The sequence below is a fragment of the Alligator sinensis genome, unplaced genomic scaffold (genome assembly GCF_000455745.1).
Source record: "Alligator sinensis unplaced genomic scaffold, ASM45574v1 scaffold121_1, whole genome shotgun sequence".
Classification (NCBI taxonomy): domain Eukaryota; kingdom Metazoa; phylum Chordata; order Crocodylia; family Alligatoridae; genus Alligator; species Alligator sinensis.
This window is the reverse complement of record NW_005841910.1, coordinates 4022603-4032111: the sequence shown is the minus strand read 5'-3', so window position 1 is coordinate 4032111 and position 9509 is coordinate 4022603. Positions and strand designations below refer to the sequence as shown.

General features: G+C 47.7%; 1 long non-coding RNA gene across 1 annotated transcript in view; it reads right to left on the bottom strand.

Annotated features, from left to right (window-relative positions):
• Positions 1-2789: 2789 nt before the first annotated feature.
• LOC102384266 overlaps positions 2790-9509 on the bottom strand; it is a 44906-nt gene continuing 38186 nt past the window's right edge. Inside the window, exons 2-3 of the long non-coding RNA XR_323241.2 lie at positions 7268-7405; positions 2790-3503 (exon numbers count right to left, since the gene is read on the bottom strand). This is a non-coding gene — a long non-coding RNA (uncharacterized LOC102384266). The remainder of the gene's footprint in view (positions 3504-7267; positions 7406-9509) is intronic.

Below are 9509 nucleotides of genomic sequence, written 5' to 3'. Positions count from 1 at the left end.
CCTCCTGCATCTGTGCCCAAGACCAGAAGAGATCCTGACCGCTGCATCCTGCCAGAGAAGGATCCAGCGAGCATCCAAAACAGCTGTGTGCTTTCTCCCGCACAACGTGAAAACCCCAAGAGCCACAACCGTACCTTCCTCCACGACCTTCCTTAAAGCTCACCACCACTTGGACGCCTACAAAGCCCAGCATGGCCAGGCTGAAGCCACGCTGCTTCTGTTCCTCTTCCCTTCTTTTTTCCCCTCAACTCCCTTCTTGTACCCACAAATGCAAAGCAAAAACAGGCATGTAAGTAAAAGTGGAGCCAGTTCTTCACCAGCTTTGTTGGCCCATACATTGCCACGCACCATCATCTGCTCCCTGCTGGTCTTTGATTTTAGGCTCCAAGCTCTTAGAGGCAGATCTCGTCTCCCACGGCGTCTACGCAGCACCCGGCATAATAGAGTAGTGTTGGATTGAAGGCTTTGACTGCTAGCGCTATATAAATATCTAACCAGCCTCACATACCCCACAAGAGGAAGGCATGGCTGTCCTCTTCCTTGCTGGCCAGCAGAAAGGGGCTGCTGTTCAGGGGCTAGGGAAATGTACCCTTGGGAGAAGCACAGCAAAGGCAGCAGGACCTTGGGGAACTAAGTTTGCCTTGCGGTATATTGGCCTCTGTATTTGTCCCCACGTAGGCCGTGTAGCCAAATAAAGTTTACCGCATGTCTGCATGCTGGACTGGAGGAGTGGTACAAACAGCTCCCTCATTCAGTGCCCAAGCCAATTCCCTCTGAAGTCAATGGGAGGTTGTCTTGTGGTCTTTTGGGACACAAAGTTAGCCTCAAGCATTTCCCTAGGGACACACAACAGCATATCATAAAGGAGACATGGATGTAGATTAAGGGCACCCACTATCAAGCTGCCGGCTTCTGACTGTCCGAGATACTGAATAGTGCACTTTGTGGATGTATTGAATATACAGCAGCTATGCTGTAAGCAGAAGCAAGTTTAAGATGGTATTAGCAGTTGTTGCTAGGGCAATTAATGCTCCTTTTTGCTAGCAAAGTACTTGCCCAATGACTGTTTGACAGTCTGGTCTGGGAAAAAGTGAGTGGTAATCTAGGATTTGGAAAGGTGGCAGATCAAGAGGCTTTGTTACAGCAGATTAGTTTTGGCACAGACGGCGCACAGGGGTACAACCTGCTCCTACAAAACAGCTGAAGCAATGCAAGGCATTTCACCCCATGTCCTGGGAGCATCACATCCCTCTTCTCCGGTTTAATCATTGGCATGCCAAAAGCTGAAGCCAGGACTCCCTTTAAAGCTTGTGAGTTGGTGGCTGCTTATAATACTGGACCTTCTAGGGTGTCTCTAGTAAGTACAACACCTTACCAAGGGAGGAGTCCCCGAAACCCAGGGAGAACCATAGGAGTAGCAAAGAAGCCATTCAGAAGTGTTTTAAGTGGCGATGAACACTCCCAGACTGATCCGGGGTCCCCCGAAACCGAGGGAAAGATGCCAACTTCAACGAGCTTCAGTTCAAGGCCGAGTACCACGTTTCTTTTTCTTTTCAGGGAAACACAGAACTTGTAAGCAGCAGCCGGAGCGATGCTGTCCAGACAGAGCAGCTTTTATTTATGCAGAGCAACAGTTCAGCACGGACAGCTGCAGCGCAACCTTCCTTCACACCGCCGTACCAACGGGCCGCGACGCCATGTGCCAATTAACAGCCTTGGCCAGCCAGCTCCTAATTAATTCTTTGTGCTTAAATAGCCTTTTTTTTTTCCCCCAGCACAGGATCTCAAACCATTTTACAATGAGTACAATGAGCCTCGCAGCGCTCCTGTGAAGCGGGGGCGCATTTTTCTACTAGTCTCATAGATGAGTACGTTCCAGCTTGCAGAGAGGCGGACTGATTTGCTCTGAGCCTCGCAGAGCTTATCTGGAAATACAAGGCAAGGGTCCTGATTTGGAGATGCACCATCTGGGATCAGAGCAAACAGTCCTCCCACCTCCAAGCCCTTCTTTGAAATTTGGGGAGAAACTCTTGGCAGGGACGCATCAGATCTGAAGTTCCTCCTACATGTGAAGCCAGCCAATGCACCCTACTCAAAGGGTTGCTCACTGCAAACCCTTGGCGTCAAGAAGAGCAACCGGTCCAGACCTCCCCATGCGCCAAGGGAACAGAGTGACGGCAGCAGCGGCTTTATCAGATGCCCCCCTGAGTGGGAACGGTGACATTTGGAAACGTCAGTAATGCAAACAATGAGAAAGGAAGTTAGAAAAGGAAACCGTGGAGGGGGAAGCCGAGACTGCCCAGGTCCATTGTGACCACGTTAGCTGAGTCAGCCCAGGGAAGGGGAGAGGAAGTGGAGACCGCACCCCTCCAAAAGAGAGGCTGCAGCAGGGGTCCCTGGCAGAGAAGCAAACCAAATACCCGACTGGGGGGCAGGGGAAGTTTCAAAAGTGTGCTCTGTCTGCTGACCACCTGGGGAGCTGGTCTCCTCAGGGTACCTCCCTCTGCCCCTGCTCACCTCCCCTGGGGAACAGAAGCTGTCCATCAGCTCCTGTGGGCACTACTGCTCCTGCCCAGCCGGAGCCTTGCTGCCTAAACCATTTTGGGACCAGCTCTGGAAGCAGTGAGATGATTTCTACTTTTCCAGTCCAAACCTAAGCAACACCTTTGGGGAGAGCACCAGGTCGTCACGGCGGGCTAAGAGCAGGAGAAGCCATGGGTTGGGAATTAGCAATTCACGGACAAAAATCTCACTTCTTTTATAGCTGACAGAGGGATACATGGGGCGTGGGTGCCCAGCACTCAGGAGAGCCAGCTGAGCTTGCGGGCACATGAGAGCTGGGTTGGGAGCAAAGAGCAAGAGCTGCTAGGAGCTAGCTTGGTTTTTCTCAGACTTTTTTTTATTGGTATTGGTGCAGAGGCATCCGTCACCTTGCCGGCGGCAGGGACAAGAGGCTCCCCCCACACATGCAAAACAGAAATGCTCCAAGTATCACGCTCTTCTCTTCAGACTCCCCGTACAGTTTCATCAGCTCCGCTGTGCACGTCCCTGGACGACACAGCCACGCAGCGTCCGCACAATTTAGAACCAGTTAAAGCCAGCAAGATTTTGTTATTCCCATTACAACAGCCACAAATAACATTTCAGCGTTTGCTGGCAATTGTCGGCCAGCAGTACGCACCGTATCACCATCCTGCCGTGCTTCGAAACCAGAACTGCAAGGGACATTTTCAGCTGGGTGGGGAGGAGAGGTGGGTGGGAAGGGCTTTTGAACAGAAAGCATTTATTTCTTCATGCCCTTTGGGACAAAAAAGCAGTTTGCGCACAGCCTTGATGGCGCCCTAGTGCTTCGTGGCAATAATTAAAGGGGATTTGCTTTCACGGGCGTGATCTTCATTTGCCAGGATGCCAAAATTACATTGTGCTCTTCCTGTCCTCCTTGGAGAGAACATGATGTGAGCTTGGCCGGCCAAGAGATGCCATCTGGAGCAAGCACAGGATGCCTGGAAACAGAGTTTAAGTGCTGATATTAGACCCATTATGTGGTGCTAGACTGGGACCTAGATGTTTTAAACTATGTACCACTTGGACTGATTAGGCGATAAAACTGCAGTCTGGAAGCCTTTCGCCAAGCCATTCACATAGGCTGTCAGGTCTTGTGTTGAGATTTGGCATCTCATTTCTAGCTGTTCTTATCCTGTGCACTGCTAATAATGAATGTCAGGGAAGAAAAAAAAAAAATCAGGCTACCCTGGCCTGAACTTCCCATGTTAGGACCAGATGGTAGAGGAGACCTGCTGCCTTGTCCTGCATCACCATACATGCCAGTCTTTCTACTGGGACAAAAAAGGAGCCATAATCCCTACGCAGTGGGGTATCAATGGCTGGCGACCTCCCACATAGCTCAGCAAGGCCAAAGCCAGACCCTTGGGCATCTACTGAAGCTAATGGGATTTTAAGGGCACTCTGCACCTAAAAGGCAGCTGGCTCCTTCACAATAAGAAGCATAAAGCAGCAACTCACTGATGAGATTTAAGGGGTCCTTGGAGGGATAGTAAGGCAATAATGTTGTGTTGGCCTTCAGGAAATCCCAGGTTGATATGATATCTCAGCCCTTAAGGGGAGGGAGTGTGGAGAGGAGAGGGGGGAATTATTTAAATATAATATGTTTCCTCCTGTCGATTGGTAAATCAGATTAAAGAAAAACCGTAAGAAAACAGCAGTCCCTGGAATACAATTCATGTTGCTGCATTGTTAAATTATGTATTAGCTTTATGCCAGGTACAGTTATAGTAGAGCACCATCTGTTTCCCAATATGGTAACTCACAGCCATAGTAGCAGAGATTTACTTTTATAATTCCTCTTGGTATGTGCCGAGCTGATGAGCGCAGTGTCTACCGCAGAGGAAGGAGTCTGTCACCTGCCGACTGCACATTTGGGATATACCCTAGCGAAGGATGGGTTACAGATTATTTATTCTCAGACATATGGGATGTGCTTATGATGCCAACTCTAATGAATAGCTCTTGATGATGCTACGCATCCTCCAAATATTGCAGGAGAAGCACATTCTCCAGCTGCTTGTTCATCGTGCCAGAGCACACTTATATCAGCAATTTCATTTCTTTACATTCTGCGGATGGCCAACAGTATTTCATTAGGATATCCTGATCGTAGGATGGAAAAGTAAAAAATTTCCAGAATCCATAAACTGAGATTTAAGAGCGTGTGAATTAAAAGATTAAATGCAGCATATGACAAAACATTAAGTGCATGAACATATCAGAGATGGATTTCAGTTCTCCACTTCCATGTGATTTCTGCTGGTTCTTCAGTGGTACCAAAGCCACTAAGACATCAGCAGAGCGGATGGCGCCACAGTTACTATATAACCAACTAGGCTACTTTCCATTGCTTTTAAGCTAGAGCCAAGACTCAGTCTAGAATATAACTGCAGAGGTGAAATGGGCTTGCAGATGGAGGCCTACTGGGATGAAGAAGATTCCCCAGTGGAAGATGTTGGCCAGCTGCTATTCTATTCGCATATCTCCCTCTGCTGGTCAGACTAGCACATCTACTTTTAAGGGACATTATGCTTAAAAAGCATCCCAAATTTCTTACCCCTCTCCACCTCCACCCCTGCATACTTCCCTGTCTGGGACAAAGATGAGAAGTGCTCTTCAAGGAGAGAGCAGAGGGACTGCAACCTGCTGGTGGGTGAGGGTCGGCAGGGGATGAGTGGTTACATCCCAAATGAAAGCGAGCCCTTCCAAAGCTTCCCTCCCTTGCTGAACAGTGTTCATCCAGCATGGACACACTAGGGAAGCAGAGCTGCAGACACAGCTTTGACTAGATGTGACGAAAGTCTCACTTTGCCTTCGCAGGATGCAAGGCTGAGTGGGCGCAGACAGGTGCATGGATGCAGTGGTCTGGCCCTTTGCTCCAGATTCCTCTTGAAGACCCCCAGTTGAGGGCAGACTGGACAAGCCCCTAGCTGGGGTTGTCTGACCCCAGCGCTCTTTCCTGCCCAGGGCCGGGAGCGGACTCGATGACCTGCTGAGGTCCCTTCCAACCCTAACATCTATAAATCTATGAACTGTCTACAACTACTGTTGAAGTTTTAGTTTTTCTCCTCCTGAAGGCTTTGGCCAAAGCTATTCTGGCTGTCAGCTGTCCCAAAACAAGGTGCCCCATGCCACTGTGCACCCTGCATGTCTGTAGCACAATTTTTCACATGCTTGGGAATACACCCAGGATCCTAGGTTGGCAGGGCAGCTACCGCGGGACAGCAGCAACTCACACAGGGCAAGCCTATCCCTAATCTACACTGGGGCACAGGATGCTCCCAGTTCCCAGAAAGCACCGAGCTGTCTTAAGCAACCTGCGCTCCCTCCCCAATCCTGCAGAGAAATGTGGCTCAGTGCAACGGAAAATTCAGCAATCCCTGCAGAGCTCATAAGAAACCTCAGAGCTCCTACTCTTCTCTTCAGGCTTTTCTTTTTGCATCACAGATTGGTGTTTCTCCCTCTCTGAGCCAGTCTCATACTTCTAAACGGGCAGACAGAGGTCCTCCCCCATGTCCCCTTCCTCAATGCCTTAACTCCTTCGAAAACAAGGCAGATGTTTTAAAAACCAATTAACCCTTCTAAAAATGGCCCCTATCTTAACAACAAAATAAGCAGGGCTATAAAGCTCTTGTAGCATATCTTTATTTGTAAGTGCGTCTTTATTTGATGCTTTCTTTTTTTTCCCTTAAAATTGGGAGGTAAATTTGGGTGCATCTTAAATTCAAGGGAGCCTTCTATTCCAAGGAATACGGCGCACACTCCTCATCTGAGATCATGCCTGCTTTTCAATAACTAATACAAACTACCTACCACAATAGGCTGCAAAATGATTTGAAAAAACCCCCCAGCTTCATCGTGCCATAAAATTAATTCCAGCGCCTCGTGTTCTCATGGGAGGAAAGAGAGACAAATCCCAGCGTTACAGGAGCGTTCAGTTTATACTAAATATAATTTGATCCAGGAAAGTAAATTTACTACAAGTGTGTATATCTCTAAATTTACATAAATTCCCACCTATGGGCTTTTGAATGGTAGGGGGGAGGGGGGTGTTAATGCTATTTGTTGCATCTCAGATCTAATGCACACGAGCCCAAAAAACAAGACGATACCAAATCACTGTGCTGTCAGCATTGCATGCGCTGCTGAGAAAAGGCTGTTCCCAATATGAACTTGATGTATGTCTATTATCACAAAGCGCAGGATAGCAATGCTAAAACTCCCCCCCCGCCCCCGTCTTCACCCAGAGCAGGACTGAGCATCAGTATTTTACCACGTCATTTTTCCTCATTCCCTCTCCCCTTCCTGCAAGAAGTAATTTATAGTCTGCAGAGCAAATCACGAAGCATCCAAACACAAAGCCAAATGCTTTCCACAGCAAGAAGTCATCCCAGCCCACATCATGTTCAGCATCACTATGCCCGTGTTTGTGCTGTGCTTTATTTCAGCGACAGCTGCCTGCTAACTACAGGCATTGCAGGAATTCGGGGAGTGTACTCATCCACTTCATCATGCATTCCTCGAATCCATGCACCATCAAGTCACCCCAGTGACTGATTAAAGAGGCCTCCTTTGGACGATGAAACATGAAATGCCTGGTGCAGACCACTCGATTTGCAGAACCTAACTCCAAATCCATATGTGATCACATCTCTGACATGCTAAACTCCATGTTGCAAGAAGCTTTTGTGTCTGTTCATACCTTTAGCTCCGGTGCAGTCTTCTGTTTCGACTTAATCCTTGCTTGTAATATCCTTCAGCTTTCCACCACGAGGTGCCGATTTCATCCTTCTAATTCCATCATGCCTCCATCTCCTTTATCCAGATCTTTCACGAAGTGCTACAGCAGAGAAGACAGAATATCCATTTCTGTTAAGAAAAAAAAACCCACACACAACTCATGCATCCGAACCGTGCGCTGCTTTCTATTCATTCCCGAGATTCGCTAGCCCCATCCGAGACTGGCAATAAACCCGCTATGTACACAAATTAGCTGGGTATACAAATTAACAAGCTCTATTGCCAAGATATTTGTACACAAATTAAACTGTGGCATTCCTCCCCGCTAATGTCTCTGGGTGCACTACTTCCCAACAGCTTCCAGTGATGTGCGTTTCGGTTCATTAGAGATGCAAAACCAGTCTTGCTGAACATCTTTTAAGTTCATCTAGGCATAATTCTGTCTTCCATTAGATTAATGAAGTGTTTCCAAGGTACACAGATATACATGTTAGCTAATTACTGAAGTCAGAGCGAGGCAGATCTCTTAAACAAACCCATCGTGATGGAGCTTTGTACTACTAATTATGAAAATAGATGCGGTGAGTTGGGAGACACCTGACAAGCAGTTCCTTAGAGCGGGTGTCTTGAGGCACCTCTCTAAAACCCTTGTCCACACAGCAAACGCTGGAGATTGCCACCCTCCCAGAGCTAAGCCTCTGTGCCCCAGGGAAAATGGACCTCGTGATAATAGTAAATGCCCTAGCGATATTTTTTAGACTTTTTGCCTCCTCTCCTTTCTCAGGGTATGGAAAGCTCCGCTTGGGGTCAGTTGCATTTAGCTTTTAATGAGTTTTACACATTAAAAAACTCACAAGTGAGACCTGTAAGCCAATTCTATTTATGTTAGGTACTTATAGGGCCCTCACCATAGCATCCTAGAGCCTTAAAACCCATTTATCTTCTGCATACTCCTGTTTCACTGAGCGGCTAAGTGAGATGCCCCAGGACCCAAAGGAAGTCTGTTGCACAGTAGAGAAATGAACCCTTGTCCCAAGTTCCAGATAACCCCTTTTACCCACAGGTCCTCCCATTCCCCCTCTGTTTTGGAGCAGACAATTTTCTGCCCTTTTCAGCATTGGGCTAAAATGACTGGAGATGATTTCCCGTGACAAGCACCATGGATAACTGGAGCAGCACATTCACAGAGGTAAGATCTGCAGGGCAGGGAAGAGGGCGGTCCCCCCTCTGAACAAGACCAAACTCACATGTGCATGTTCAATAGAGAAGGATCCCCTTCATTACAATAAACTCCAATAGCATGAGGCAGCCTAGACAGTGCCCAGGTTCATTCCCAGTTGCACTGATTGGGACATTTCTCCCAGCTTCAGGGGCTGATGACAGCACCACTTTCATTCCACTTGTACTGGGGCAGGAGGAATCAAACACACTGCTCATTGCACAGGCATTGCACGGCCTTCAAAAAGACCCTTACACATGCGCACAAATAGCAACAGGAACGGCACCATTTTTGAGTTTACTATAAGCAATTTACAGTGGGTGCACTATATGTAACTGGCCCTAAATCCCCCTGTGGAATGAGGATGGACTACCAGTCTTGATGCATCTTACTGCGGATTACAGCACATGCTGACTGACTGTTTTAAGAGGCTGTGGTCTGTGACCATTACATCTGCAGAGCCTTTTCTCTATACGCAGCGATTTCCTGCAGCCGTCTCCCCACGAGAGGGCAGGCTGTGCAAAACTCCAACTTCATCTCAACCATTACTGTAGTCCAAGAAAATCAACAGTGCAAAGCATAAAGGGGTATTCAATTTGTGGGCCTCTCTTTGCGTGCAAAACCCCCAGCTGGGTGGCGTGAGCAAAACCTGCATTTGTTCACACACATCCAGTTACTTAGTTCTCACAGACAAGTGGCTCTTTCCACACAAGCAGTGCTGTGGGCAAGCAGTAACTATATTCACTGCTTGCTTTTGACATTTCACATGTGTGCCTCTCAGCAATTAACCCCTGAAGGTGCTTTACTAAGAGTTGTGGCAAAGAATGGGCGCAAAAATGAAGAATAGATCAAAAAAAGGTGGAATCGTCAATGCCTACCTCTTTCTACATATATAAATAGAGTAGCTACATGCACAAACGGGCACCTCCATGTCCAGACTGCAGTAATATTGAGTGTTTCACAAAAGGAACTCATCCTCTCCAAC